At 39.5% G+C, this 21,925-nt stretch overlaps 1 long non-coding RNA gene and 1 pseudogene across 10 annotated transcripts in view; both read right to left on the bottom strand.

Annotated features, from left to right (window-relative positions):
• The window catches only part of LOC143651659 (uncharacterized), a 31,247-nt gene extending 11,411 nt beyond the window's left edge, over window positions 1–19,836 (bottom strand). For 2 of the 10 annotated variants that reach the window (XR_013160105.1, XR_013160112.1), the window contains exons 1-4: window positions 19,710–19,836; window positions 15,982–16,052; window positions 2,792–2,908; window positions 1,213–1,353 (exon numbers count right to left, since the gene is read on the bottom strand). This is a non-coding gene — a long non-coding RNA (uncharacterized LOC143651659). Of the gene's footprint in view, window positions 1–1,212; window positions 1,354–2,791; window positions 2,909–6,415; window positions 6,518–14,802; window positions 14,915–15,981; window positions 16,053–17,650; window positions 17,894–19,709 lie in introns of those variants that run through there. The other 8 variants (XR_013160107.1, XR_013160111.1, XR_013160106.1 and 5 more) reach the window with 7 other exon arrangements.
• LOC143652467 (serine/arginine-rich splicing factor 10 pseudogene) lies at window positions 8,643–10,673 on the bottom strand (annotated as a pseudogene).
• Window positions 19,837–21,925: the final 2,089 nt, after the last annotated feature.

The raw sequence follows: 21,925 nt of genomic DNA, 5'->3' as shown, positions 1-21,925 counted from the left end.
TGTTCTGCTTTTCTATACTTCATACTATTTTAAAACAGAAGAACGTGAAGCCTTCTCTAAGTGCTTCTATCTGATATTTGCCTTTAATGGGTAAGCTTTTTAAACAAGAAGGATCCTTTGAAATCATTTACTATTTGCTCTTCCCTTCTGCTTAGTTGCACCAAAGCCACAGGATAAACTAATTAGAGATATGTTATCTGAAAAACGTAACAATATGTTTGTTAGCAAGGGCATTGTCTGATCTCATTGCAGCCTGGTCAGTGGTACCTCTGTGAAATTAATAGGACTGATTCTCTCTCTCTTTTTTTAGGTCCGCCTGCCTTTTAAAAAAAATCTTTTCACAGCATTCACTATCACACAATGCATTAATGGCTGTTATCAAGGATTTACTGTCATATAGGTGACACTGGTAGTGGCCCTTTGATAGTTTGTCAGATGCTGTTAACAGGGATCAGAAAGTAGATTTAATAGGCTGCCTGGCTTGTCTAGTACAAGTAAAATCTGTCTTAAATATTGGAATCTTAACTATAGAACATGGATGTGTTCCTGCTGGGTCCAGACTTTGGTGAAATAAAGACCCTCCAGAGTCCTACTGTGGGGCTGCTACAGCAGCCACTGCCGAAACTAGTCTGTGAGCCCTGTCTAATATACATGCGTACATATATGTATATAATGTATCATAACATATAAAAATATATTTATATATGTATTAAGAGCAGATTGATTTTATCCTAGTGTTGTTTGAGTAAAGATGAAAGCACTAGGGGGAGGGAAAAATACATGAGAATCTCAGTTATTGAGATTCTAGATATATTCATCCATTAGGTACACAGGTATTTAGTACCTATTACAGGTGCTGGGGGCAGAGGTAAGACAAAAGGTCTCTCCTTTCCTGGAATTTATATTCTGTTGAGGAAGGAAAATATTAAAGAACCAGTAATGACCTGAACACACAGATGACTATTTAAATAAGATAATTCAGAACAACTAGTAAATGCTAAATAAATATTTAGCTAAAGAAATAATGATGATCACATGTTATGAAAAAAGAAAACCTTGATAGGGTAAAGAAAAAGTAGGGTGGGGGTGGGGAACAAATGTCCCTGTAAGTTTCTGATGTAGCCCTATTTCTAGAGGGCAGGGGTCTCTCTGTGCATTTATGGAAAGCCAACTATAAAGTGAAAAAAAGGCGAAATAAATGTACTAACTCACAGTTCTGGAGGCTAGAAGTCGAAATCTACAGGGGAGAATCCTTCCTTGTCTCCTCTTAGCTTTTGATGGTTTCCTGGCAATCCTTGGACTTCAATTTCTACCTGAGTCATCAAATGGTGCTCTCCCCATCTCTCTTTCTATCTGATTCTCTCTTTTATAAGAACAAAAATCATTTTGGATCAAGGTCCACTGTTTAGCCCCATTTTGACTAGTAACATCTTCAAAGACCCTGTTTCCAAAGAAGTTAGCGTTCACAAGTCTGAGATTAGACATGTCTTTTTTGGAGACACAATTCAACCCATGACAGCATGATATGATATCTGGATATCGAGGTACAGGCTTGCCTCAAATATTTGGGATAAAATTATAAGTGGAGTTCCACAATCTATGTCTAATTGCTCAAAAGTTTTATAGCACATTAACAGACTTGACAAACGTATGTAAACCTGTGGTTTTTATTTGACTTAAAGTCAACAAATGAGACTAAGCTTAATTATTATTTCATATGTCTGGATATGGTTTTGATGGACCAGGGATGTTTGAATATGAGGCTGTTTTATTTTGTAAAAATAAGGAGTTGAGAGATTACTCTGGAAGTCACTCTTATGCAAACTTCAGTTAGATTGCTACCTATCATAATTTGTCGAACCCCAAACAAAACAATTTCAGCCAATCTTAAAGAACACCTAGCCAATATAAAAGATTCTACAAAGGTCCCATGTAATAGGGTAACTTTCCAGAAACCTACAATGTACAGTTGGGTCCATGGACCAGGTAAGTCCTGAAACCCAGAGGGCCCAGCTTCTCCAGAACATCAGATAGTTCTATCTCCCTACCCCACATTATTGACAGCCTCTCCCAACATGAAAAGTTAGAATGGCCGTAGCCCAAATACCCCTAAAGAGAGGGATAGAAAGATCAAAGGTGATGGTAGAGTTATACAGAGAAGGTAGGGCTTAACGTACAATTATGATTGCTGAATCATTAAATTGATATTTCATTTAGTCTCCAGTATCTTAACGTAACTAGAAGTAAAAACCTAAAATTAAGGAATTGTAACCCATACCAAACTATGAAATCTGTTCTACAACTAATTGTTGTGTTGTGCTTTGAAATTTATTGCTTTTCTGTATATAAGTTATTTTTCACAAAAAAAGACAAAAAAAGTCAAGTGCGATGATGAAAAATATTTATTCCTTCTAGCCTCCTATATTCTGGAGCAGCTAGAAGGAAAAATCTGGGAGGATGGGCTGGTAGCTCATGATAAACTCTGGGATCTGTCCTGTAACTACTTGTAGAAGAGTGCTGTGAAAATTTTTGTTTTTTTCTTTCTTTGCTTTGTATATACGTTATGTTATACAATAAAAAAGTTTAAAAAAAGTACCTCAATCAACATATACAACTTTTGTGAATATCACATTACTTTGTAAGAACCTCTGGAATAAAGAACTGAAACCAAAGAGAAGCAAGAAATTGACTGCTCAGCATTATTTAGAAATAACTCATTATTCAAGAGTCCCTTGCATTTATATCTGAGGAGACAGATGAGACAAAAAAATTATTTTGTCTTTTCTCTTACCTACGTGCTCCTGTCAAATCTTTTCCGAGCTCCAAAGTAGTCCATCTCCAACTTCAGAAGTGACAGTAGGTCCAAAAACTGTCACAGCACTCGTATGCCATACATTTAGTGGAGGGCCTAGGGCAAGAGATGTGGAAAAGTTTTTTCCTGGGACCTAAATGGTGGTAGTGGTGTGAGCAGATGTTTAGGATTAGGAGTCAATCCATATAAATCTTGAGTACCAGATCTAAATTGACAGAGGTGTCCATGTATCTTTATTAATTATATGTTTGGGTATGTTGGTACTATATGGATCCCCGTAAAGAATACACAATAGAGCAAGGACCCCTCTTGCTTGATCTAATGGGGTTACTGTATCGTTGGCCACTATTTCCTTAAGAAAATTGAAAAATATCAAGGTGTTGGGGATTGAGTCATGTCCCCCACAAAAGGCAAGTTTAGGTCCCAACTCCTGATCCTGTGAGTATGAATACATTTGTAAATATGACCTTTGAAGATGAAGGCTAATTATCATTGTCCAAGTGAGAGATAGAAATTCAGAGGTGGAGACAGCTTGAGAAGTTTTACATCAAGGGGATTCCCAGATTCCAACTGGAGGGTTTTTGTACGGCACCATGTTTTGGGCTCTGGGGAAACCAGTACAGGGTTAGCAGTATTGTAGTGAACAGATATTTAGGTGCTTGCAGGTCTGACCTTACACTAATCCCTTTATCATGAAGTTCAATGAAATTGGATGCTTAAATCAGGGAAAGGTATAATCCATTCGCGGTACAGACCCAAGGCATGAATGGAATTTTCCAAAAGCAGCAGAACTTCATACTATGTAGCCGTAGTGCTCATTCTGGAATGAAAAATTAATAAGCTCCTGGAATCATTCATTATGAGATTTGAGTACAGAAAAGAAAATTAAATCTCCAAGTGATGGACTTGCTGATTCCTCTGATTCAGAGTGATAAAGATCAGCCAGTCAAGGGCATGTAAAGGGCTCCCATCTCCCCTGCCCTCTTGCTCTGAGAAGGATGTCTTCAGGGCTACTTGGAGGGCATGGCCACAGCTTCCTGCTCACTCTGACGTGATTATACCTGGGGTGCTGATTGTGGGGGTGCTTTGTGGATCGTGAGGTTGCTCTAATGCCCAGCAGCACAGATGGTTTCAGGTTCTGAATAACCTGCTCGCTCTTTCATTTCTCATTCACCATGCCTTGCTTGACTGCTTTTCTGTGTCTCTGTAATCTCAACGTATGGCCAAAGCAAGTTGAGAATTATATTAACTACAGGGACTGCGATTCTGAATCTCAAAAAAAAAAAGGGGGGGGGGGGAAGAGCAGGATGGCAGGGATAAGACTATTAAACAAATCATGCTTTAAATCTTGATTTCCTTCTTTTAGATCCTTCCCCGTTTGTACCAAAGATTTTTGTAAAGAATTGAATAATCTGCCTCCTTTATTTCCTAAATTCCAATGAGGTGGTCTGCTTTGAAGGGTGGGCTTGTCTTTTGGTGTAGTTGAAGGAAGAGGAGAGAGCATTCTTCATTGGGAGGGATAGAAAGGGGGTAGTATCCCTTTCCTTATGTCCCATAAACTTCCTTTCTTGTCTCCATACAAATGTGTCTGCTAAAGGTCTCCACCAACAAATCTCACCCTCATCACTTTTCCATTCAATGTTGTCAGGATTGGATGTATGTTAATAATACTTTCCCCCAGTTTGAGTTTATAGAAAAACGTGGAAGTATGTATTAGTTCTCTTATTCCCTCCCTCTTTCCCAAGTCTCCATTGATATGAGGCATTTGGACTTGGTGCCACTGGGAGAATTCCCAGGTTTTCCCATTATCCTTGGATCATAACCTTTGCTGCTTTACTCTCCATATGAGGTTGGCTCTTTTAGGGGTCCAGGACCAAAGTCTCTGCTTTTGAGACCCCGGCTTTTTGGCACCCCAGCCCTTTTGGTGAGTCTCTGATACCCAATTAGTGCTCCCTGTTTCCTTTTCTGGGCTTTCCCCTACATCCACAGCCTTCTTGGGTACTTGCCTACCACCTCCCACAGTCAAGCTTTCTAGTAGCAGCCAGTACCCATGACGCCCACACAGGTGGCCCTGGCTTCCTGAATGCTGCACCAAGCCTACCCACCTCACTGAACTCTTTGGGTTGAATCAGGACTGGGACTCTAGGCTTCCAGCAGTCTTCAAGATTTAGCATCTGTCGAGGGACAAATCCCCCCTCCATGACGTACTCTCCCTATGCCCCAGCGAGCACATACTGGTTCACTATTTGGCTTCCAGGACCCCAGTTCTAAGGTGTAGTCTGAGAACTCAGAGCATTCTCAGGGGGATTTGGACCAAAGGATCTTTGCCTTCATATGGGAACTTGCTCTGTACCCTTCTGGTTCAATTATCCTTTTCCTCCTCTCCTTTGATGGAGAAGCAAAGTGATTCTTATATATATCATTGTGGGCTAAATATTCTCCCCCAAATAGATATCTTGAAGTCCTGTGAAGATGACATTATTTGGAAATTAGATCCTTGCAGGTATCATCAGTTTGAGACATAGAGTGGGCCTTAAATCCAGAGGGAGGTGTCCTTGAAGGCCATTTGAAGACAGAGAGAGACGCACAGGAAAACCCCATGTAACGATGGAGGCAGGCATTGGAGTGATGCATCTACAATCCAAGGAAGACCAAGGATGGCCTATGCCCACCAAAAGCAAGGAGAGGCAAGACAAGATTGTTCCCTAGGGTCTTTGGAAGAAGCATGGTGCTGGACACCCATTGATTTCAGCCTTTGGCTTCCAGAACTGTGAAAGAATAAATTTCTGCTGTTTTAAACCATCTAGTTTCTGGCAATTCATTACAGCAGCCACCGGAAATGCACACCTGCATTTACCTGCTGTGGAAAAGAATACAGGGCTGCCACCCTGAGGGGTTTCAACCTCCTTGAGCTCTCTGGCAACTTGAAGAAGAGAATGGACCACAGTAAGAAGACCTGTGCTCCCACCCCAACTTTTCCACTTATAGGATGCGTGGCTTAAGACAGTTGACTTCATCTTGAAGATCCTGAGCTCCTCATCTAAAATAGAATCTGTGATGCTTGCCTCCCCCAAGTTGTTTTAAGTCTCTGATTACTGTAAGTGAAAATTATTTCCAAACTGTAAGAGGCTAATACAACTGTAAGGTTTTTAAAATATATATATGCAATATATTTATTACTAAAATAATCATCACATTACAGAATGGAAAGAGGGGAAAAGGCAAACACTGAGTTATTATCCTGAAATATTCTTGCATGCAAGCAACAAGCTGTAAGAATCACAAGGACAGCCAGATTTAATCAGGAGTCCCTACAAAAGCAATCAAGATCAAATGAACTGTAATTATGGTAATCAGTTCATGAACTTTAATACTGTGTTCCTAATTTCAAATATTATGAAGTCCTGTATAGTGAATCAATCTGTCATTGCAAAGATAATAAAATTTTCATGTCTGATGGGATGTATTCTATTTGACTAAAAATTTGTCATTCTTTTTCATCAGCTGCCTCATTAGGGTCACCATTTTCTCTTTGATTAAAGTGAATGAATCCCAACATTTATTATTTTAGGTAATAGATTTCGTAAAACTGGTTATACTTACACAAGTCTCCGTCAGGTTTCTCTTTAAAGGTGACTCAGAGAAGCCCTTTCCAGCCCCAAATTCAATCAGGTTCTCTGGTTATAACCCCCGTGGGAAGCTAGAGGCTTGCCGTAGTGTGTCCTAATCTGGAGTTCTATTTTTATTTTTGTGGCTATTTGTTTAGTGCTTGTGTCCCCCCACCTAGACTGGAACACATAGAGAGTAAGACTGTGTAACTCACATGGCTCAGCAAATGGCATTTAAGACAAAATCCACACCCGCCCCTGTGGCCTATGAGGTACTATGTAAATGGGCCCTGGCTTTCTCCCTCTGAATGCGTTTCCTCCGGATTCTGCCTGGCTGTTTTCCATGCAAAATGTCATCCAAATGTCACTGCCTTAAGGAGGCTTCCTCTGACCTAATTTATCAAAAATAGAACTCCCCTCCCTTGGCCCTCTTAATCCCATTTCCTGCCTTTATTTTCTTTAGTGCACTTGTCACTCTATGAATTATTTTTTTTTATACATAGGTTTGGTCTTAAGGCCTGTATATGTTTATATATTTGTTTATTACTTGTGTTCCCCTTTGACATGCAAGATTTTGAGAACAGGAATGTTTCTTATTTGGCTTGTTTACTTCTTGATCATTAAGGACTAAAAACAGTGCCTGGTATTTGTAGGCATACAGTAAATAGTTGTTGAATAACTAATTATTTGATATCCAGAAGTATAGTTTGAATGAATGAAACCATTAATCAAGAAATGAATTTTATTACAACTGGTTTATTGAGATAATTTTTTTTCTCATTTACAACCAGTTGTTTGGCACTGCACAGAATAAGATTTTTCTAGAAATTGGTTTTCCTCTGGGTGTTAACTTGTCAAAGCAAAGCGGTAGATGTGAGCCCGTTCAGAAATAGGTTAAAGGTACTGACGCCTTGGGCTTGGGTCTCCTTGATCAACTTTTGGTTCCTGGCCATTCATGAGATTGAGGCAACTCCTAAGTTCCTAGTTGGAATTCCATCTCCAGTGATCCATCCTTGTGAGGACTCTACTCCAAGCTGCTCTCCGTAGGATTCTCCTCACGTAGCTTATTCATCATGAGAAACAAAACGCACAATGAATGCGCTGGTGGCCGTTCAGATGAATTTATTGTGAATGGAAGTTCCATGTTTGTACTGTGCCCTCTCCTTGGCAATCCTCTTCTCTTCTGATATCTGGGGCCACTTTGTCCTCAGCTGAAGACACGGTTCTGCTTTCAGACTCTGGGAGAATCCCCTGGTAAGGGCTGGAGATGTAACGAGCTCAAGCTCATCACTTTGGACAATTATACTAAGTCAGATTTTCCTCTTGAGTTTTCTTGATTTTGGGGTCCAGTCTTTTGACATCCTCACCAAGAATTCTATTACTTTGCTGGAATTACTTGTGGACGATTTGCCCCTTCACTCCATGGATATTTCCTGATGCTACTCAGCTTTGCTAGGAGTTCCTACTGAGCCTACTATGCCTGCATCTTTCCTTGATCCATGATTGTTGGTATTTACTTCCATCACAGTACTTCCACAGTGAATGCTTTTACTTTATTTTTTTTTCCTTCATTTTGTTTTTATTATAGCATGTTTGCTTAATTTACAGCAAGCAGAAAATAAGCTGGGTCTTGTTTTGATCCAAACATTGATGTTTTAAAGGTTGTACACAATATTTGTTAAAAAGAACATATAAAAATACCTTTTTAGAAGCTTCTATTAAGAAAGAAAATACAAAGTTTAACCCCACAACTTTCCTCTTTGCTAGAACTGCAAACTACTGCTACAGTTTTAAATAGACTTTTTTGTTGTTTAAACTATACATCCAGGAAAATCTAAAAAAATTAAAGAAACGTGCATATAAATGATTGCATAGCAGAACATGAACATTAACTGCAAACAGTAAAGAAATGAAAGTTAGAAATACTATCAAATATACAAAGGTTCTAGAATCAATCCTTTAAACACATTCCACAAACAGTATTTAAAAACCATCTTTTGTTCTTTACAGGCAGGCCTAGATTACTAAAACCAAAAATGAAAAAGTAATCCTCTAAAAGGAATCGTTTTTCCACAATATTTCTTACTTAAATCTGCAAGCAAGCAATCTTGAGATTTTTAAAGATGCTAGCTTTTATTCTGAAATGAGATTGGACATGTTATCAAGTTACTTTTAGGGCCCCCAAAATGATCTTTCAGAGAAATAACAGAAATGATAAGTGGTTAAAGGTATCATTTCCTTATTTTTAGCCAGGTACTGCCATGTACAATAATGTGCTAATTACCAATGAGCACACTGATAATCAAAAACTCAAGAGACATGACTCTTTCTTAAAATGGACTAATCCTTTCTCCCAAATTATTTAAAATTTCATGGCACCACAAGAGTCCCCTAGTAATGGGAGTGTCTTCTTTCAACTTGCCTCACATAAAATAAACTGAGATGTGAAGAGCAAGCCCCCCTCATAAAGAGGCAGGCAGATTTTGATACAAATGCACAAACCAACTGAGTGCTAGAAGCATCAAAATTCAGTTATTTTACACTATGCACACACACAAACAAAACCTACTTTGAAACAATTTACTTGCTTCTAATAGCAGTAAGAAAACTAAGCACTATCATGGTCAACGATGCTCCTTAAAATTTAGGATAACTAGAAAACAGCATTCGTTCCCCTTAAAATTACTTCTGTCCTCAAAGACCTGCTCAAATTTAAGGTGAGTTCTTCTGATGTTTTGTATGTTTCAAATCTTCACAGAAACCAAAAAAAAGCAGTGAAGGCTCTGTTTCAAAAACTCAAAATCCCTGAAAATGCTACTTAACCCAGTTGGCATCATTCCCCAAGGTAGTGGGGATAACAAAATATCTATTCCACACTGCTTTGTAAATAAACTATTATAATGGGCCTAGACCTCTTGACAAGACATTGAAGGTCCACCCTGAACCTAAATGTGTCTGAGCAGTCAGTGTTGTACTGTGGCTACAACCTCACTTTTGTATCATTCTATCTTATTAACAAGCTACACTTCTAGGTTAACAGTTCTACCAAATATGGATATGAAAGTTTATCTTGAATAAAACAATGTTGCAAATTATGGTCAACCAACATCTTTTCACCAATACTTCAAGCATAAAAAAATGAGAATCTTTACAAAAATATACAGAGACACCACAAATTGGTAGCTGCCCATTAACATTAAACAAACTGGACTCTTAAGAGTGGCTTCTCAACAGCATATCATTTTAATTATAACCATTGCCTGGTACAGGGAAAACTAACAAGTGTCTTTTTTTTTGTTTAAGCATCATTGCAACATTGTATTCCTGATAATTTAAGTAAACCAAACTATGAGTAAATGAATGATACATGCCTAAAAATATCATGGTTTAAGCTATTAGTGGCCACTGGACTTAGGACTAGTCCAAGACCTTGATCTAGATTTTGACCTAGACCTAGACTGTGATCTTGACTGAGATTTGGATCTAGGTGGTTCTTTTTTCCTTGATTCCTTTTCATATCTTGAGCCAGACTTATAATGTGTTTTGGAATCTGTTTTAGAGGTGCCTCTAGTTTTGGTATGAGATGCAGACCTAGAACGTGATTTAGCCTTCATTTCTTTCTTGGGCTGGGACTTGGACCGTAATCTTGAATTGGATTTAGATCTTGAAAAAGATCGATTTCGGTGTTTGAATCTATCATTGTCGGAATGGCTTCTGCTGCGCCATGGTCTTCCAGTCGGTCTACTGTTTCTAGGACTATAAGATCTTCTATAGTTGTAATCAAAAGACCGACTTCTTGACCTCCTCCTTTCGTAACTTCGGCTTCTAGAACGTCTATATCTGTCATAATCATCATAGCGTGAAGAACTGGATACATTCCTCCCCTCCTTGGCTTTCATTTGATTTGGTGTCTTCCGATCCCCCTGTGCAAACTGGATTTCAATTTGACGTCCACAAATCCATTTTCTGTCCAAATTATGTAATGCATCTTCAGCATCACGAACATCCTCAAATTGAACATAAGCAAATCCTCTTGGACGACGAGTGTAGAAATCAAGTGGAACATACACATCAACTATAGGACCATAACGACCAAATTCACGACGTAAATCTTCAGACCTGGTGTCGTCGGCCACGTTCCTCACGAACAGAGACGTGTTGGGGGGGCGCAGATAGCGGGACATGGCGGTGGCGTAGAGTCTAGGCCACGGGAACTAACGGGCTTAACAAACCGTCTGCGGCTCCTACGGCGGATCCTCCAATGCTTTTACTTTAATGTTTATTCCCAGTGACTTAAATGGCCCTTTACTTGGACATTATTTCAAAGTAGTAATAATACTTCTGAAAATCCTGCTAACGTTCTTAGATATAACTTAAATTTCTATATTTATTTTATACCCCTACCAGCTGTATCAGAAATTGGAGTTTAGTGTTCTTTTTTAAGTAATGGATTTATAGAGATATAATGAACATATTATTACAAAATATAATGTCCACTCTTTTAAAGTGCACTATTTAGTGGCTTTTAGTATATTCATTAAGTTGTGAATTAATCATCATATCTAATTCCAGAATCCTCTGACAACCCAAAAGGAAACCTGTTGCCTATTAACATTCACTCTTCAAGTTCCCCTGCCCTCCTCTCATCCCACCCCCAGCCTCTGGCGACACTAATATATTTTCTTTATCTATGGATTTGCCAATTCTGGGGATTTCACATTAATGGACTCATGCTCTGCGTGGTTGTTAATGACCAGTTTCTTTCATGCAGCACGTTTTGAAGGATCATCCACGTTGTGGCAGGTATGAGAGCCTTGCTCCATTTCGTGGCTGAATAATATTCCGTTATGTGGATATACCACATTTTGTTTACCCATTTATCAGCTGATGGACTTTTAGGTTGTTTCAACTTTTGGGCTATTGTGAATAATGCTGCTGCGAACATCCGTGTGCAAGTTTTTGTGTGAGCATGTGTGTTAATGTTCTTAGATATAGACATACCTAGGAGTGGAGTTATTTGATCAAATGGCAATTCTATGTTTCAACTTTTAAGGATCTGTCAGGCTGTTTTCCAAAGTGACTACTATTTTACATTCCCAACCAGCAATTTATGAAGGTTCCAATATTTGTACATCGTCACCAACCCTTGTTATTACATGCCTTTTTATTGTAGCCACCTTAGTGGGTACGCAGTGGTATCATCTTATGGTTTTGATTTGCATTTCCTAATGGCTAATGATGTTGAGCATCTTTTCAAGTGCTTATTGGTTATTTGCATATACTCCTTGGAGAAATGCCTATGTAAGTCATTCTCCCCTATTTAAATTGGGTCATTTAGCTTTTTGTTGTTGGGTTATGAGAGCTATTTATATATTCTGGATATAGTTCTTTATATATTATGTTGTAAGAATCTTCATATATTGTTTATATATTATCAGATACATGATTTGCAAACAATTTCTCAGTGCGGTGTCCACTGAAGCACAAACCCTTTCTATTTTAATGAAATCCAGTTTATCTAGTTTTCTTTTGTTGCTTTTGCTGTTGGTGGCATAGCTAAGAAACCCCTGCCTGACCCAAGGAAATGAGGATGTATTCCTATCTTTTCTCCTAAGATTTTATAGTGTCAGGTCTTACATGTTGTTGTATGATCCATTTGCAGTTAATTTTTGCACATGGTATGAGGTAATAGCCCAAGTTCATTCTTTTATATGTGGTTATCCAGTTGTCCCAACAACTTTTGTTGAAAGGACTATTCTTTTCTCATTAAGTTGTCTTTGGCAGTTTGTCAAAGACAAATTGAACAAAATTGTAAGGGTTTATTTCTGGACTCTCAATTTTATTCAGTGGATCTATGTGTCTATCCTTGTGTCTGTACAGCATTGTCTTGATTAGTGACCAGATTTGTAGTAAGTTTTGAAATGTGGAGGTGTGAGTCCTCCAGCTTTGTTCTTCTTCAAGATTATTTGGCTATTTTGTATTCCTTGGCTATCCATATGGATTTCAGTCCCAGTTTGTAAATTTCTGCAAAGAAACCAGCTATGATAGAACTGAGGCTCAATCTGTAGATGAGTTTGAAGAGCATTGCCATTTTAATAATACCGAGTCTTCTGATCCATCAATATGGAAAGTCTCTCCATTTGGTTAGATCTTCTTTAATTTCTTCTAGCATTGTTTTGTAGTTTTCAGAATAAATGTCTTCCAATACTTTGGTTAAATTTAGTTCTAAATATTTTATTGTTTTTAACGATATTGTCAATGGAATTTTTTTCTTAATTTGATTTTTAGATTGTTTCTTGCTAGTATATAGAAATACAAGTGATTTTTGCATTTTGATGCTACATACACAGTGAATTGTAATTGTGTATTTTATTGCTGGACTCCTTTGTTTGTGATATACATTCAGAACTTTGTGCAGTGACTGAGACATAGTTGACACTCTAAAAAATGATGGATATTAAATGAACAAATCTTTATTGAATCCCTTCCATCTTTGTGCACATTGTAAAATGTGGGAAGTACAAGGAAGTATACGTGTATCCTTCCCCTAAGGAGCTTAATTAAAACTTGTTCAAAATTAAAATTTACTTAGGATAGACGCAGAATAAAATTATGAAGCTTACCCCCACTCCTTTTTATGATTCATGCCTTGGAATGCTGCTCTTCTCTTTCTGGTTCGCATTTGCTATGCTCTAATAATTTCATGCCACTTAGGTTTTCTGGTCCTAAGGCTGCACCAATTGACATTAAAACGCCATTGTCTTGATTTGCTACCAGTCTTGGTATATTTTACATTTTCAAGAAGGAATGCCTATGAAGGGCACTGCTTAACCCAAAAGGCTGAGAAAAACGAGATGACCCCTAGGATCCCTTCAACTCTAACCTTTATGAATATTAAAATGGTGGAACTTCAGGTTTAGATGCATGTAAGCCAAGGATGTATTTCTCTTTAATGAGGCCTTTCAGCATTTTTAGAAACATTTCAGTGCAACAAACCATCTGTTTTACCTATAAACGTGACTATTATTGACCATGCATTTTCTCAGTATGCCTGTGGCCCCATAATACATCCAGTGTTATCACAGTGGGGGATATGCTGGCCCTGCTCTCAGCATCATGTTGAAACTTCTCCATAGGAGTAGAAGATTTGGCCCTATATGTGGGGATTTTCATTTGTTTTTTGTACTACTGGATATGTTGTATAACAGACATTTCTGACCACACAGTTGATTAGTTTATTCTATATAGATAAAATCTCGATACCTTTCAGTGAAAGTAAATTAACATTTGAAGAGATAATTTGAAAGGTAAAGATATCTTTATTACATTTTTTTTTAAGACAAGGCAGATCATTGGCCTGATTACATCTTTCATATTGTCTAGGATTATTGGGACTAATTTTTAATTTTTCTTTTTTAGTGTGAGTATCAAAACATTACACCAGGATGATATAATAATGCCATCAAAATAAAGTCACTACATTGACCCAAACTGAGCAATGCATTATTTCATGGGGCCTATAGAGAGCTGTTCTTGAGAACTTCTAAACAGGAGAGCCTTCTGAGAATTACGCTGGAAAAATCTGCATAAAACTAGTTTGGTGGAGGAGGGTGTGAATGAGTATGTGCTGAAGGGTTTGGGAATAACTAAAACTTAAATCAAAGTTTTCTGGAAATCATCTCAGAGAAGCAGCATGGAATGGATGTAAATGTAATTCAGACATCTGAAATCTCATTACATGTGCATACTCTGTTTGGAGAAAGCCTGTGGCAGCTAATGGTTCAGTCAGGAAAGTATCAAACAGGAAGAAGGCCAGGTGAGGTGCAGCACCCTATATCTATCCCCAGTGGGGAGCTGGTCCTGGCCACGTGGGTGTGAGTGTGATCCCCTCTTTGGCCAAGCCGTTCCCACATCAGGTGGGAGTTTCTCAAGGTTTCTTAGCTGAGCACTAATTCATGAGATCTGCTGACACAAATTGTTGGAATTTCATATCTCCCAAGGACAATAGCTTCCTATTTAGTATTTTCACCTCATAATATGGGAAAGAGTTTGCGAGGCTTATCTGCGAATGGCAGAGTTCGCATCTTAAATTAATGCTTGGGAATTCTGTAATTCTGTTTACTGTGACTTTGTTTCAGAGATATGGAGCCTGTCCCAGTGTTCCAATATAGCCCATCTGATTAGATTTTAGACTATGGTGGGTTCACCTTGTGTCCAAGCAGGCGTATGGCCTTCATTAGGTGGCATTTGAATCTCGTATTTCATTCACTTTGGATCTCTATCACCCTGGGAGAAAAAATTGTGCAGCTAGAAAAATTTGTCTCCTGTACTCCCAGTGTATCACTTTTGGGCCCAGTTCCTTACCAGCAGGTCCTCTTCCTCACCTAACAAAGCATCTCTCTCTTGGTTTGCAAAGGACACTTAGGTGGTTCGTGTGGAAGTGTAATGGCGGATAATATCTCACAGTGCCATCTTCATATTGTCATGCTCTGGCCTGGAGGGAAGGATGTTGGAAATTTAGACATGTTCAAGCTATGCACACTGTGCTAGACACTTTGGGTGCACCTCCATGTTTGCTTTTCCTCTTCGTCTGAAGCCTGGGAGGGTCTCACTTCTCTGCCTTCTTTTGCAGGTGGGGCCGGGCACTGAGTTCGGACCACGCACTGTGGGTGGAAGTGATTCACGTCCCTCCTGAGCCAGTTCCCCCAGCACTCTCTGCCCTTTTGCAGCCACAGATGAAACTCCGTGTGCCATGTGATGAAAATGACAGTCTCTCCAACAGCCAGGGGCCCAGAGAGACTGTGTGGAGCCGAGCCTCCACCTGGCTCACTTTGGAAACATGTCATGAATAAGAAATAGGCCATTTTTGTATTAAACTACTGAGAGTTCTTCATCTGTTACTACAGCCTAATCTAGACAAGCTCAAGTCTAAAAGAAATATAATGTAAATTGCATAGATAGTTATAAATTTCCTAGTAGCCATGTTAAAAGAGCAAACAGAAATAGGTGAAATTAATTTTAATAGTATATTTTACTTAACCTAATATAACCAAAGTATTATCACATAATCAATATGAAATGGATAAATGTGGTATTTAATATTCTTTTATCATTCTAAATCTCTGAAATCAGGTGTGTATTTTACACTTCCAGCACATCACATTTTGAACCAACCTCATTTCAAGTGCTTAGAATCTACATGTGGATTGGTTGGATGGTCTTGTGTTAGATAGCGTGGATAATATGCACATTATATAAACATAAACTTATAAGTTGAATTATGACTCAGGAACATGGGATGGCCATATTTACAAACTCAAAGGGTGTTTTCTTTCATGATCTTTAACTTGAAGATGGTTCTCCTTGCTTTGCTTTTCTCCCTACCTCTTTAGAAGCTCTAAGGCTGCTTTTGCTGTGTTAATCACAGCCTGTGTGTCTTCAGAGGGCCCTGTGGAATTGCATAGCAAGCTGTGACGTGAAAATATATGGAACACTTTGCCCGGTGTACAAGGCAAACAGAGGCTTATGAAGTTTTACTCACTGGCATGTTGAATGGTTTACCTGCAGGGAATATAGGTAAGAAATAAAATCCAATTCACGCAGGCACATTCCAGGGTATTGATTCTTCATCGCTTGTCAGGAGGTTAAAAGAAGAAAAAAAAAGACTATAAATACTTGAAACAATATTTTTGATTTATTTTAGTATATATGCCTGTCTGAGTTTAGATTCCCCTAGAAGCAGACTCTGAGATGAGGATTTAAGGATGCAATGTCTACTGGACAGGTGCGGAGAGTGTCGTGATAAGGGGGGGAGGCAGAAACTGGAGGGTGCCTCATTAGGCCAGCTGACACAGTGGGCGGCCGATATTTGATCCTGACAAGGAAGGTCTGGGAAATGGTGTCAGATGCAATGACCAAATTTAACCCAGCTGAGCTACACAGAGTGCAGACAATGTATCGTCTCTTGAGAGGCATTGGTCATGGGCTTTTCCCAAGTCATGCCAGCTTCCCGACACTTCTCTCCAGTAGCACACTCAGCCACAGAGAATTCGACACCGCCATTCAGATTAAGAGAGAATAATGTGAGAATGTATCTTTAAAGAAAGATCAGTGTGTGAGACGGCCATGGAGAGTCATTGCTAGTGTCCAGAGTAGGGTCCCTGATTGCGTCCTTGTTGTCGCTATACCTGAGGATTAGGCTGACCTGGCAGGCCCAAAGCAACTGAAATGGTAGGTCTGACGGATACAGGTGAGGCATTGGCAGGGGCTGCTTGGATAAGACCTTCATCTCAATATTGGATGAAATCACAGAATTAAGGGAGTTGAATTTTCCTTATTTAGCTGAGGGAGAGAATTTCAAAGGGAGGGTTTGATGGGATGTTACAAATCTAAATTGAAGGGAGAGCATTTGCAGTGTAATTGTTATTCTGCAATGTGGCCATCGTGGCTTTCGAGGCACTTGGCCTGAGGTCCTAAGACTTGAGAAAAAGAAAAGCAGGAGATCACTACTTAAAGCCTACAGCTTTGCAGCCACCACGATATGTGGAGGGACAGACTGCTGCTTCCGGGCGGCATGGTGTCATGCCATGTACTTTAATGGATGGTCCTACATGCCCTGCAGAGGCTGTGCAGAGATTTGACTCCAGGGGCTGATTGATGCTGCAAATAGAACATCTATCTGGCAGGATAGCCAGCCTGTTAATTTGCCAAAGATGCACCCTCCCAGATGAAGTTTATAGCTTCATCTTGATCAGAGTCATCTTTTCCTTAAATGGGCTCCATGAGTAGATTAGTGCGACATCTTTACCTCCTAGATAAAGATTTGGGAAACATCATAATCCTAGTTTAACACATTCAGCTGCCTTCTTTCTGGTGGAAACCCCTCCCTCTTCTGATTATGCCCAAATCTACCCATTTTATGTTTCATACTTTATATTAAACATTGAGAGCATGGTAATTAACCTCCTTGTTCCCAAATTCTAAGGTATATTCTGTTTTAAACTACCTGTGTAAGATATATGGAGAGCTTTGTATTGCCAATCCAGTATAATAGTTAGCTGATTTTTCGAGTGTGTCTTAACTTGTGGTACAACTGGGGAAATCAACTGAATTCTGTTATCAAGTATCTGTTTAATTCCCACTGTGTATAAGTTGCTGATAGGAGGAAGACGCTAGAGGTAAAACAAAAATGGCTAATATCCTTGTACTCAAATTTCATAAGATGTTAAAGTTAGTCATTCAAAAATATTTATTGTGCACTTTATTTGTGTTGGATCCCAGGTCAGCTGCTGATGATGCCACAAGTGACCCCTCAGCTGGTGGGGTACAGAGAGGAATAAAGCAGACATTACGATAGAGTGTAACGTATGCGGTGATCACGCAAATAGAATATGTCCTACGAGCCCAGGGCTTTTCTCTCCTTGCTGTTAGCCATCTCAGGGACTGATTGGATAGGGGTTTTCATTTTATCACTCTGAAGAATAAGAGAAATATCCATCAGCATTAGAAGGATTCCTGAAGATGTGACTAGAGCTGCATTTTGATGCTAATTGATTTCTTGCCTTGGCAGTGGATTCTACTTGTGCAGGTGTCCAGAAACATTCTAGAACCACCAGGGGAGAGCGTTCCAGAGGTGAAAACTCTGCCATGGGACACCTGAGTACAGGCTTCAGAAAGATTAATGTAAAACAATTTCTTTAAAGAAAAATGAGCTAGACATGGAGAGGTGTGACTAGTGTCCATAGTGGGTTCGCTGGTTGGGTCTACATTGTCCCTACACCTGAAGGTCAGGCTGGCCTGCAGATCTGGACACTGTTTACATGAGGAGTCTCCAGATAAAAACTCCTTTTAAGGATAAAGGGAGTCAGCACAGCACACCTTACAGCTAGAGGAGGAGAGCAGAGTGATGCAAATGCTGAGTAGCAGATAACACATGAGACTCCAGCTAAGATACCAAGGTCTCCTGGGTAATAGGAGATAAAAGACTTAAAGTAAAAAATGGCAGGTCTGTTCCACCAAAAATCAAATAAACCAGGGAAAATTGATTCTTGGAGTGTAGAGGAATGAGAAGGACTTTCTCCTAGACCACTACCCAGTTTGGAATCTGTGATGGTTGATTTTGTGTGTCAGCTTGGCTAGATTGTGGGGTCCAGTTGTTTGGACTAAATACTTGGCATTGGAGTATTTAGTTGCTGGGCTTAGCAACTGCAACCAGTTGACATGAAGTAAAGAATATTGTTCTCCATATGTGCGTGGGCTTCTTCCAATCATTTGGAGTTTTAAACAGCAAGAACTGAAGGTTCCAGAGATCAGAAAGAATTCTGCCTCAAGTCTACACCCTGCAGTTATTCCTGAGTTTCCAGTCTAAGGAATCAGACTCAGGACTTTGACATCACCTTTACCAGAATATCTAGCCTCCAACCTGCCCTACAGAATTTGGACTTGCCAGCCCCCACCAGTGCCTGAACCAATTTCTCATAATAAAACTCTTATCCTATATACATATATCCTGTTGGTTCTGTTTTTCTGGAGACCCCTGAGTGATAAGGCAGAATAGGGCTCTGATGTGCTTGGAAAGTACTTGGTAGGAAGTGGCAGCTTCTATTGGAATTTTGCAGAAAGTGGAGGGATATGGCAGTGATGGCTGGCCCAGTGGCAGCCTGAAAGTTCTTAGTGCTAGTGGCCCAAGCTCAAAGCCTTAACAGTGGGTGGCAAGTCCAGCAGACATGAGGCTGGTCATGTTTGAAGAATAAGAGTAACAGAAATAGGACTTCACAGGGGAGCTGGCAGTGATTTTCCATGACAGTGATGCTGACTGTCATTCCCATGAGCATGTGGGAGACACCCCCTAAGGCCTCCTAGAAACAGTCATGGTGGAAGTGACGCTCACAGCGAACAGAGTTCCCTGTATGAGCTGGAGGAAGTGTGAGCCAGAAAGTATGGATTAACAACCAAGTGCCATTTGTACTCTGTTTGATGGATTTAGAGGTAACTCAAGGCAGTTTCCCTCCTTTTCCTTGGCCCCCTCTTTTTACAATTATTATGATTTTTTAACATTATTCTTTTTAACATGCCAGGATTTTTCTACTTGCTGCTATATGTAGTTCCGTAGGGAAGGGTTCTTATTTTTATTCATTTGTAATGTCAAGATAGTGGGTATACAAACATTACAAACAAATGATATTCACTTTCAAAAGAAACCTTTGCCTCCTCTGTTTGTCCCCATTTTTTTCTTGCCTTTTATATTCAGATTCTAGGGAGACCCAGACCATATGATAGTTGTTAGGTACCTTTGGAGAATCTTGGGTAAAATTGCTGGTCAACTTGTTTCTCTTTCCCTGTAATCAAAGTGCCATCAGCCCTTTGGGGAGGTAATCTCTCGGCCTTGCAGGGGAGAAGTTCTGGGATGTTCTGAGATGCTCTGGGATGCTCTTTATGTAGTCATAGTCTCCTCCCTCCTCAGTGCTGTCACACTGCATCTCCACTTAGCCCTTGCCACCAGGGTTCATTATTAACGTTGCTATTTTCTGCCTCTTTCTTTCTTTACAATACTCTGATGTATTGTTTGATTCCCTGTCTGTTCCATGGAGGGTTCTAGTTAGTTGTTCTTTCATCTTTGAATTGGGAAATTTCTCTTTCATTCCTTCATTACAGTGTCTAACTCCTTCTTTTGATTATATTTACATAAAACAATTGATAGAAGAGTAAAATAAATGGTGATGCAATTTAGCCATCTGTACTAGAAAGTGAGAATAATCACATCTGGCCATTGGATTCAAGTCTGGCTCCATGGGCAAGAGTGTAAGGGGCGCTCCATATATGAGCATCTGAATCCTGTGGTTGGCGACTTCTCCAGTCCTTGTGCTTGAAACAGCTATAAAATACGATTCTTGGGACTGTGTGGGAAGTTTAGAAATTTTGTAGTGAAAAGAATGAATTTGTGTAGCTTGACAATTATTAGCAATTCATTTCAGTAGGTCTGATTATAATGGTGAGTGAAAATTTACGAAGTAAACAACTCTTTTAAATCCCTGGCAGTGAGCCATGAGAATTTCTTTCCTTTCTGCAGAGTGACTGATATTAGACATTCAAATCACTGTTCTCCACATCCATTATGTGCAGTTTGAATAGATTTGTATAATCCTAACCTGCCGTGTTCTTCACTTGCTAATCTACTCCAACACCAGCAGAATATTAATGATGGTGAAACCATAACGCTTTCCATAACCTCTGCTGTTTGCTCTGTGACAAAATTAAGTACAATCTGCATTTGATTACTCAACATTGGGCTTGGGCAGGAAAGAACTGAATTTTGTAAAATAACAAACTTTGGGATAATTGCATGCATAATCAAACCATATTTTGTGTATTCAATGTTGGTCTTAAAAACCAACCATTATTTCTACCCCTTTGTCTGAGGGAATTTTACAGTTTTCAAGCCACTGATCTCACAGTCATAATTAACAGCAGTAAAAATGAGTTGAACTTTAGAAATTTCCTTTTTGGTTTCAAGGTCACCTTTTTACATTTAGCGTTAAGGTAACAGATTTTTGAGGCCAAAGCAGGGTTTACTCGTGAAATTTTTCTTGAATCACTTCTCTGGATGAGCTCTGCATTCTGGAGCAAGGTGCCATATTTTTGTGTGTGTGTCAGACACACACACACACACACAACAAAATCTTTTTTATTATCCAGGGGTGAGAGCAAAATACGAGTCCAGAAAATGAAGGGCATCTCCTTGAGACTTAGATTCACTTTATTTTTAAATTTTTACATATTTATTTTAGATTCACTTTTATAGTAAAAAGTTCCCATTAGCCATAGGGTGCCATCTGGTTCCTCACACACATCTGTTTGGTAAGGAAAGGAAGGCTAGAGAAACCCTGCTTCAGGCTTTCAGATGTTGGTGGAATCTGCGCTGACTGGTTTTTCCTCCAAGCTAAGAAGTTAGTTTTAGTTGTGGCCCTTTAGGCTCAGTACTATACCACTAGTCCAAGAATGTTTGCTTCTGCTTATTTGTCACCATTCTTTATTCTGTCCTTCTCTTACTGTCCTCACAGACAGAGTTCATGCCTAGTGCTCCTGTGAGGTCAGGAGGAAAGCCATGAAAACAATGTCTTTTCAATGTGGTCCAACTTGGGTCTCCTTTTAAGACAACCCCACAGCCTGTGTTCCAGCTGAGGAATCCGCAAGACCTAAAGATGGTAAATAGTGAGAGGAAGGACAAGGGGCAGCGGGAAGGAGTGGCAACCAGGGAATTAGAAGAGCCGGCTCCTGTTCCTTCTGACTTCCCAGGCTTGGTATTTTGAGGATGGGGCCAGGGAAAATGCCTAGACTCAGAGCTGCGGCCAGTTACCAAGTTATGATAAGAAGAGATTCAGCATCCCCTTCCTGCCCCTGTAAATACCCCTGAACCCCAACTTCAGTCCAAGTTGCTTTGCTTTCATCTGTTCTGTGTGCAGGCACACATTGACGATATTGCCAGTTCGGCTCCAGATCACTTCAA

This window comes from Tamandua tetradactyla, chromosome 12, assembly GCF_023851605.1.
Source record: "Tamandua tetradactyla isolate mTamTet1 chromosome 12, mTamTet1.pri, whole genome shotgun sequence".
Lineage (NCBI taxonomy): Eukaryota > Metazoa > Chordata > Mammalia > Pilosa > Myrmecophagidae > Tamandua > Tamandua tetradactyla.
The sequence above is the reverse complement of the archived record's forward strand: the minus strand, read 5'-3'. Positions and strand labels throughout refer to the sequence as shown.